This window comes from Ips typographus, linkage group LG3 (assembly GCF_016097725.1).
Source record: "Ips typographus isolate SLU linkage group LG3, UJ_Ityp_2.0, whole genome shotgun sequence".
Lineage (NCBI taxonomy): Eukaryota > Metazoa > Arthropoda > Insecta > Coleoptera > Curculionidae > Ips > Ips typographus.
The window spans coordinates 19,514,205-19,524,302 of record NC_138424.1 but is presented as its reverse complement, the minus strand read 5'-3'; the positions used below and the strand labels follow the sequence as shown (position 1 = coordinate 19,524,302).

General features: G+C 33.6%; 1 protein-coding gene and 1 long non-coding RNA gene across 8 annotated transcripts in view; one reads left to right on the top strand and one right to left on the bottom strand.

Annotated features, from left to right (window-relative positions):
* The window catches only part of nrm (neuromusculin), a 527,634-nt gene that overhangs the window by 58,805 nt on the left and 458,731 nt on the right, over positions 1-10,098 (top strand). The window lies entirely within an intron of this gene.
* Positions 6,206-7,408, bottom strand: LOC145727136 (uncharacterized). Its single transcript, XR_014177787.1, has 3 exons — positions 7,194-7,408; positions 7,027-7,131; positions 6,206-6,659 (listed from the first exon to the last, which is right to left on the bottom strand). It is a non-coding gene; the product is annotated as an uncharacterized LOC145727136 (long non-coding RNA).

Sequence of the window (10,098 nt, the reverse complement as noted above, 5' to 3'; positions counted from 1 at the left end):
AAGGGCTTTCCAAAAATATGTTTGGCTGTGTTGATAGGTTACTTCGTTTAGCCGCCAGAGGCCTTCAAAGCTAACTAAATGTTTTCCTTTGAATACCACTTTAATCTTTATAGATTTTTTTTTAATCGGATGGATACGGTCCTGATATTTGGCACAAATCTAGCACAATAATTGCCAAATAGGGTAGTAGCAAAACTGTAGAAATGCAATCATTAAGGTCGATTTTCGCTTGCATTAAGTGGGCAACATAACGCAAAACCCCATTAGGATAGTGGCGGTGTTTCAAGCAAATTTGACCCTTACAAAAAGTGTCATTTACAAAAACAGTTTTTCAGGGAATTTCCAAGTTTTACATCGTAGTAAGCTTAGTAGGTTACGTAACCGTGTTTTCCTAATTTTCCAGGGTCAAATTAGCCCTTAAAACCAGTCAAAAAGTGTTTCTGGTCCACCCTGTCACTAAATGAAATGAGCTTTCCATTGACGTATGAAAGTCGAGTGGTACTGTTTGGCCACTAGAGGGCGTAAACGTTGACCAATTTTTTTGGTGTATCGTTTTGTTTACTATTTAAAGAGTCGCTTAATTAAACTATTTTTGATACGTCAATGGATAGCCAATGAAATGAGCTTCACAAAAATGTTTTCATCATTTTTTTGGTGCATTTTTTCGTGTAATCTTAAATAACTCGATTTTTTGTATAATTTTTAGTAGAGTTTTATACGTCAATGGATAGCCAATGAATTGAGCTTTATAAAAATGACATAACATCGGTTGATAGGTTAGAGGTTTGGGCCGCTAGAAGGCGTTATAATTGACCAATTTTTTCAACACTTTTGTGGTGCATTTATTCGTCTAATCTTGAATAACTCGATTTCCTGTATAATTTTTAGCAGAGTTTTATATGTCAATGGATAGCCAATGAAATGAGCCTTACAAAAATCTTTTAACTTGGATTAATAGGTTAGACGGTTTGGCCGCTAGAAGGCGTTAAAGTTAACCATGGTTAAACAAAAGTATATTTCGAATTTTCTTCCATTAATTTTTAAGTTTTTTTTCAGGAAACATCCATAATGACAATAATCGAAAAAAGTAGTGCTGTCGAGAAGAATGAGAAATGTATCGATTTAGTGTACGGTACTCGAATAGAATAGTAAAAAATTGAATTTATCTCGGTTCATTATACAGAGAATGCATTTGAGAAAAACGTCTGATTGATGTGGAAATTGCATTATTCGGCGAATTCGGAATTTTATCGTTGCCGTTATTCAAAACAATTTCGGATGAAAAATGATCTTTGCACGTCGCGTCAAGTGGAATTTCAGCGCCTAGCATCGCGTTTTCACCCTAATAATTTACTGCCACCCTCTTGCCGATATCAACCTGAAAGGCGCACGTTTCCGTCTTATTTAGAAAGAAACATTTTCCAACATTCTCTGCAAAAAAAAAACTAAATACGGAAAAAATGTATTCAATAGTTTTATTTTTGAAATTTGTTTACCAGAAAACCAAAAATTGTCAATATTGTCAAATAAGAATGTCCAGAGGACTGAAAATGTATGGGCGAATTTCAAAACCGATAATTTCACCGGTAGACGAATAGAAATTTCGGTAGATTTAACAATACTTCGGTTCTTATGACTATCATATATGATATATCATCTGTCAGCCTGATTCCTCTGGTTCGAAATTTTATGATAAATGGTGACTTCTGTATCATAAGCAATACCATTTTAAATAGGAAACAAACAAAAACTAAAAACCAATCTCCAACATCTAGTAAATCCAGCGACGATGATTTCTTATTCAAATTTATTTCTACTTTTAAGTTGATACTTGCATAACCCACTCCAGTGTCAATTAAACTACCATCTTCTTACAAAGTATTTAATAAATAATTTTTTTTGAAGAATTTACAGATGCTTTGAAACCTAAGACTCAAATGGTTCAAAATACTCCCAATTTCTTGCTCCTTCTCCACTGCTGTTCTGTATCTTTTTATTGACTTTGTAAGTTTTCAACAGATTTCGAAATGTGGTGTCACAATCTTCTGCATTTAAATCCCTTTTTGTCATCTTATTTAACTTTCAAATCTAATAGGTACATACTACAGATGTTTTGCAGGACAATATTATTTCCATTCATTTTCTAAAATTGATTTTCATTAAATACTAGTCTTCAGCTTCCATTTTATAAGGAACTGGAATTATTAAATATTATTTATTTATTTATTAGAGTTTTGAAACTTGCCATATTTGTCGACCTCAGAAAATAATTAATAGGTAAAATACCTAACCTAACCTTACCATTATGTCCAAATAAGATGATATAGAGTAGAAAGAAAGCAAAGAAATAATACTATTATACAGGGTTAGCCACCCAAACTGTTTTTGAAACTTTGGAAAACTGAAATTTGAAATTTTGGAATTAAAAGAAATTCAGTCACTTCCGGTTTAACCGGAAGTTGATGCAACTTTAAATAAAACACTCTGTATATTATTGTATTTTTGAATAACCCTATCGATCTTAAACATTTTTCATGTATCATAATTTATATCTATCTAGAACGGTTTTCGAGATATTGACGTTTGAAAAATGACACTTTCAGGTTTTCAAGTGTCACAACTCCTAACCAGAATGAGATAGAGCAAAACGGCTTGCATGTTCTTATCTTAACTTTTTGAGATCTATCATTTGGTAATATTTTTAATTTTGACAGGTGTAAGTAATGTTATAGCAGTAAAAAATTGACACTTGTCAAATTTCCTAACATAACCACGTAAAAAGTGAAGATAAGAACATGCAAGCCGTTTTGCTCTATCTCATTCAAGTTAGGAGGTACGACACTCCAAAAACTAAAAATGTCATTTGTCAAACGTCAATATTTCGAAAATCGTTGCAGATAGCAGGTAGGACTATTAAAAAAAAAACAATAATATACAGGGTGTTCCATTTAAAATAAACAAGCACGGAAAGGACGGTAAGATGAAAATATTTTTAAAATACAGCACGCATCAAATTTCAGTTAATTCCAATATTTCAAATTTCGATTAATAATGGAACCTATGAACGGTTTGGGTGCCTAACCCTGTATATATTTACTTTATAGATACTTTATTTTATCATAGTACTATACAGGGTGATTCAAATTCATGTGACCAATCCACCAACTGTCAAGTAATGTTAATCAACTTTTCGATTTGACAACGTAGTTTAAATTGTCAAAGTTAGTTACTCACTTGTCAAATTTTTGACACATGTTCTGATTATTTTAAATGGAACAGCCTGTATTTTATTTGCGCAATTTTTCATGTAGCATATCCTATGTCGATATTCAGCTGTTTTCGAGAAAATAACGGTTGAAAAATATAACATGTTTTATTGTAAAAAATAAAAATTAAATTAAATAAAATGAAAAAAATAAATAAAAAATAATTTTTTTCTTTATTATTAAATTAAATTTCTAATTTAAACAAAATTTTTGTGCACTTTTTTCAAAAATTTTTCGTAACTTGCTTATTTGACAGTTGACGACTAAAAGTGATTGAAGTGAAAAGATAGCTCAGGTCGTAAGCTTTCCAAAAATGTGCTCATTTTAATCGATTGCACCGTTTGGCCGCTAGAGGGCGTCAAAGTCAAGCTCCACAAACCTTCAGAGTGATTTTGCTTTAACCTAAAATAATACAGTTATTTAAACAGTTACGACAAAAGATCACTGAAGGTAACATACAGTGCGTTTTTTTTAACGCGCAACATAGGATTTTACGTGTTAAATTTTTAAGCCCATGTTAGACCATGTTATTTTGGAACTACAAGAATAAAACTTGACGGGTGTGTCTTTAGTACCCTGAAGCTTAAGTAAGTCTACCAATTTGGTCTAAAAAGTGATTTAAAACTGGAAAAAAATCTTTTTTTTTTCGAAAAGATTTTATCTTTTCATACTCTCTGTATGCATTGTTGTTCCTTGTTGTTTTTGATACTGGCAGGGCAGGTAGCAGGTAAAGTGACTTATTTTGACTGCATCACGACCCGACATCTTTTGAACGTCAAAAGGGCATTTTATGATTGTTTGGAATATACTGTTTGGCTTCAAACGAAGGTCAATTTGAACAATTCACTTATAAAAATACTTCTTTTGTTCTTAACTTTCTTGATATAAAGTTAATGATCACCCTGTTTTACTTTCTACGCCAAATTTTACCTGCTACCTGCCGTGCCAGTATCAAAAACAACAAAGAACAACAATGCATACAGGGAGTATGAAACGATAAAACCTTTTCGAAAAAAGATGATTTTTTGGAAGTTTTTTAACACTTTTTAGGCCGAATTGGTAAATTTACTTAAGCTTCAGGGTACGAAATAGCCACCCGTCAAGTTTTATACTTGTAGTTCCAAAATAATATGGTCTAACATGGGCTTAAAAATTTAACACGTGAAATCCTATGTTGCGCGTTAAAAAAAACGCACTGTATAGTCCAGACCAAAGGTTTTTCAATATTGTATTCAAAAAGGGTCATTGGTGTGATAGTTTGACCGCTAGAGGGTGTCAAATTCATGACAATTTTTACCATTTTTGATTTTTAAACGGTTTTTGTGATATTTTCCGGAAACCAAATATGGTTTTTCACTTTTTTGGGGCACCCTATTTTCAGCCGCTAATGTGAGACACCCTGTATCACCCTGACATTTATTTTGCCTCAACTGTCACGGTTTTGGGGATGACCTGGAAATTATGTCAATTTTGACGGTTTTCAGTGCGTAGCACCCTTAAAAAATTACATTTTTACAAATGACACTTTACGTCATTTTTGTATTATTAGCCTGAAGGAATTTAAACAGTAAAAGTTTATTTTAAAAATGAAAAAATTTTGTCTAAAAAAATTCTATGGCACCATATCCCATAAATATTTTGACAATTTTTGTTTTTAATTTTTCAAGGACAAACGGTGCTTAGTACCAAAAAAGAGCATGGAAGGTAAAAGTTGTATTCCCTCAAGGTACGTTTGTGGTCAAAAATTTCAGACCTCTAACTTGAAGCGCTTCTGAGATATTTAGTAAAAACCACAAAAAAGCAAGGTTAACTTTGACGCCCTCCAGCGGCCGAACCGGGAAACGTAGGCGTGTTTGCTCAACGTCACGTGAGAGCACCATTCATTCGCTTTCTATTGTTATATGGCTCGTATATACAGAAAGGTTCAAAAAAGCGAGTTATTTACGATTTTTTGGATAAGTGCACGAAAATTTTGATCAAAATGGGAATTGCTAGAACTAGAGCAAAAACAGTCGAAAATCGATAGAGATATTTTACATCAAGTAGGCCTAGAATTTGACGTAGATTCCAAAAATTAAAAAATTGGTCATTCCGTTTAAGAAATTATAAGTTTGGTTTTTTGCTGAAATTTGGGACACCCTGTATATTAATGGATTATCTAGGAAATAAATCAACTTTGCGACAACAAACCAAACACCAGCTCAATGTGTACGGTTTTTTTTCAAATAAGTTTATTCAACATCATTTTTTTTTAGCTGAAAACAGCTGAATATTGACATAGGATATGTTACATGAAAAATATCCAGAAATTTACGTAGAATCCATAAATGCAACAAAAAATTAATGTTCTAATTTAAAAGGTCAACTGGAAGGTCGTAAATCAATTTTGGGACACCCTGTATACTGATTTTTTTTCTCAAAAGATGCACGTTTAAAAGTAATAACATTCCTGTTCGAGCATTGTTCTGAAAGATAATTTCCTAATGTTGAAACTAATTTATTTGGCGTCGTTGAAAATAAACTACACCATTTACATATGTAATTTAGAAAGCATCAGTTGAATTTTAGAAACCATGTGAAGGATTTTAGAAATATTACTTGTATTTCGGAAACGGTACATTCAATATTAGAATAATAACTTTGATTTTAGAAATTGCAAATTGTATTTTAGAACAGAAGAATTCTGAATTCTGAAATTTTTAGAATTTCAGAAAAGATCAGTCGGATTTTTGACATGGTCAAATTGTATATCAGAAATCTTCATATTAACATTTGTGAAAGGTAATTGTGCTGTCATTGTTACAAAGTTATTAAAAATTTTAGCAAATGAAGATATGCCAGTTTGGATGTAAATTTTGTATTAATTTTGTTGTTTTGTAACTCGTAATTGTTACTACATATAGAACAATTCGCTGATATTAAATTGAAAAAATGGACTAATACACACACAAACATAACAAAATTCTGAAATTGAAATAACTTTTTTCAAAATACACGTGACGAATTCTGAAATTAAAATAACTATTCTAATATCCAAAAGACCTTTTCTGAAATACTAGAGGCTAATCTGAAATCCAACTCACGCTTTCTAAAATCAAATTTACGATACTGAAATACAATTTTTAAGTTCTGAGATGCAACTTATATTTTCTAAAATCCAAGTGATATTTTCTAAACTACCTGTGTAAATGGTGTAATATTCTACTTTCTACTTGCATCTTCAGCAAAAACATAATTTTGTAAATGTCAAAGTGTCATAAAACAAGAACATTGACGTCCACATCTCCTTTAGTTACATTTCCGGCCAATTTCACATTAAATTCCTAGAATCTTAACCGAGCAAATCCGCTTTGGGAGTGTCTAAATTAGGCAACTTCAGTCAGTCGGAGCGGCCTATAAAATTTTAATTAGTTAAAATTGTCCGTGGCCAGAACTGAAAAGTGCCTTGGAAAAGTGTCCCCAGAGTACGTAAGTTGCTAACTTTCTTCGTCGTCCTAGGAAACGCGCTATTTAATCCAAATTTCCGCGCGTATTTCCACCATTCACTTTAGAAAAATAATTGCCTATTTTTATGCATCATTCCTGCATATAAAGTACAAATATTTATGTCGATATTTCGAGCGTTTGTTAACACTTTTATGTTTACCCGCCCAGCTCCAAGCCAAGCAGAATTGATGTTTATTTTCATTTCGGAGTTGATAGACGCAGTTTTATGAAGTCTTTTTCATTCACCCAGATAAAAGAATAAATATAAACCTACTTGTTAATGGTGGGTATATAAATATTTCATATTTCCCTTTCTAGCTGTTCTGTGTGTGAAAGTTTTGATCCAGCGGATTTGTAGAGGAACCGAGATCCTTTAACACTGTTATTAAAAGTGTTAAGTTATTTCAATAAGTTTGTTGTTCAACTTAAAGAGATTATCACCATATCCAAGTTTTTGGTCTCCAAGAACTGAATTGTTGAGCGACACTGTTTAGGCACTTAATGGTCCTCTAACCAAAATCTAACCAAGTCTGGTTTGACAGTACTGAGCTGTAACTTTGATTCGGTAAGAACTACAGAGTGGATTTTTTTATCAAAATGTTGCTAAAGCAATGCTTTATTTGACCACTCTGTTCAACTTATCCAGAAAAGTTTTGAGTAACAGCACCAGAAGGACAAACGTCAAAGTGACATCAAGCTAAAGACAACAAAGCACTGTCTGGTTTGACAGGTTGTAACTTTGATTGGCTGAGAGCTACAGAGTGGATTTTTTTATCAAAATGTAGCTAAAGCAATGCTTTATTTGACCACTATGCTCAACATATCCAAAAAAGTTTTGAGTAACAACGCCAGAAGGAGAAACGTCAAAGTGACATCAAGCTAAAGACAACAAAGCACTGTCTGGTTTGACAGGCTGTAATTTTGATTGGGTGAGTGGTACAGAGTTAATTTTTGTATCAAAATGCAGCTAAAGCAATGCTTTATTTGACCACTCTGTTCAATTTATCCGGAAAAGCTTTTAGTAACAGCGCCAGAAGGACAAACGTCAAAGTGACATCAAGCTAAAGACAACAAAGCACTGTCTGGTTTGATAGGCTGTAACTTTGATTGGGTGAGAGCTACAGAGTGGATTTTTGTATCAAAATGTAGCTAAAGCAATGCTTTCTTTGACCACTCTGTTCAACTTATCCAGAAAAGTTTTGAGTAACAGCGCCAGAAGGAGAAACGTCAAAGTGACATCAAGCTAAAGACAACAAAGCACTGTCTGGTTTGACAGGCTGTAACTTTGATTGGGTGAGAGCTATAAAGTGGATTTTTTTATCAAAATGTTGCTAAAGCAATGCTTTATTTGACCACTCTGTTCAAGTTATACAGAAAAGTTTTGAGTAACAGCGCCAGAAGGACAAACGTCAAAGTGACATCAAGCTAAAGACAACAAAGCACGGTCTGGTTTGACAGGCTGTAATTTTGATTGGGTGAGTGGTACAGAGTGGATTTTTTTATCAAAATGTTGCTAAAGCAATGCTTTATTTGACCACTATGCTCAACTTACCCAAAAAAGTTTTGAGTAACAGCGCCAGAAGGAGAAACGTCAAAGTGACATCAAGCTAAAGACAACAAAGCACGGTCTGGTTTGACAGGCTGTAATTTTGATTGGGTGAGTGGTACAGAGTGGATTTTTTTATCAAAATGTTGCTAAAGCAATGCTTTATTTGACCACTCTGTTCAAGTTATCCAGAAAAGTTTTGAGTAACAGCGCCAGAAGGAGAAACGTCAAAGTGACATCAAGCTAAAGACAACAAAGCACTGTCTGGTTTGACAGGCTGTAACTTTGATTGGGTGAGAGGTACAGAGTGGATTTTTTTATCAAAATGTTGCTAAAGCAATGCTTTATTTGACCACTCTGTTCAAGTTATCCAGAAAAGTTTTGAGTAACAGCGCCAGAAGGACAAACGTCAAAGTGACATAAAACTAAAGACAACAAAGCATTGTCTGGTTTGACAGGCTGTAACTTTGATTGGGTGAGAGCTATAGAGTGGATTTTTTTATCAAAATGTTGCTAAAGCAATGCTTTATTTGACCACTATGCTCAACTTATCCAGAAAAGTCTTGAGTAAGAGCGCCAGAAGGATAAACGTCAAAGTGACATCAAACTAAAGACCAGAAAGCACTGTCTGGTTTGACAGGCTGTAACTTTGATTGGGGGAGAGGTATAGAGTGGATTTTTTTATCAAAATGTTGCTACAGCAATGCTTTATTGGACCACTATGCTCAACTTATCCAGAAAAGTTTTGAGAACAGCGCCAGAAGGACAAACGTCAAAGTGACATCAAGCTAAAGACAACAAAGCATTGTCTGGTTTGACAGGCTGTAACTTTGATTGGGTGAGAGCTACAGAGTGGATTTTTTTATCAAAATGTAGCTAAAGCAATGCTTTATTAGATCATTATGCTCAACTTATTTATAAAAGTTTTGTGTAACAGCGCCAGAAGGACAAACGTCAAAGTGACATAAAACTAAAGACAACAAAGCATTGTCTGGTTTGACAAGCTGTAACTTTGATTGGGTGAGAGCTATAGAGTGGATTTTTTTTATCAAAATGTTGCTAAAGCAATGCTTTATTTGACCACTCTGTTCAATTTATCCGGAAAAGTTTTTAGTAACAGCGCCAGAAGGACAAACGTCAAAGTGACATAAAGCTAAAGACAACAAAGCACTGTCTGGTTTGACAGGTTGTAACTTTGATTGGGTAAGAACTACAGAGTGGATTTTTTTATCAAAATGTTGCTAAAGCATTGCTTTATTTGACCACTCTGTTCAAGTTATACAGAAAAGTTTTGACTAACAGCGCCAGAAGGACAAACGTCAAAGTGACATAAAACTAAAGACAACAAAGCATTGTCTGGTTTGACAAGCTGTAACTTTAATTGGGTGAGAGCTATAGAGTGGATTTTTTTTATCAAAATGTTGCTAAAGCATTGCTTTATTTGACCACTCTGTTCAATTTATCAAGAAAAGTTTTGAGTAACAGCGCCAGAAGGACAAACGTCAAAGTGACATAAAGCTAAAGACAACAAAGCACTGTCTGGTTTGACAGGTTGTAACTTTGATTGGGTAAGAACTACAGAGTGGATTTTTTTATCAAAATGTTGCTAAAGCAATGCTTTATTTGACCACTCTGTTCAAGTTATACAGAAAAGTTTTGAGTAACAGCGCCAGAAGGACAAACGTCAAAGTGACATCAAGCTAAAGACAACAAAGCACTGTCTGGTTTGACAGGCTGTAACTTTGATTGGGTGAGAGCTATAAAGTGGATTTTTTTATCAAAATGTTGCTAAAGCAATGC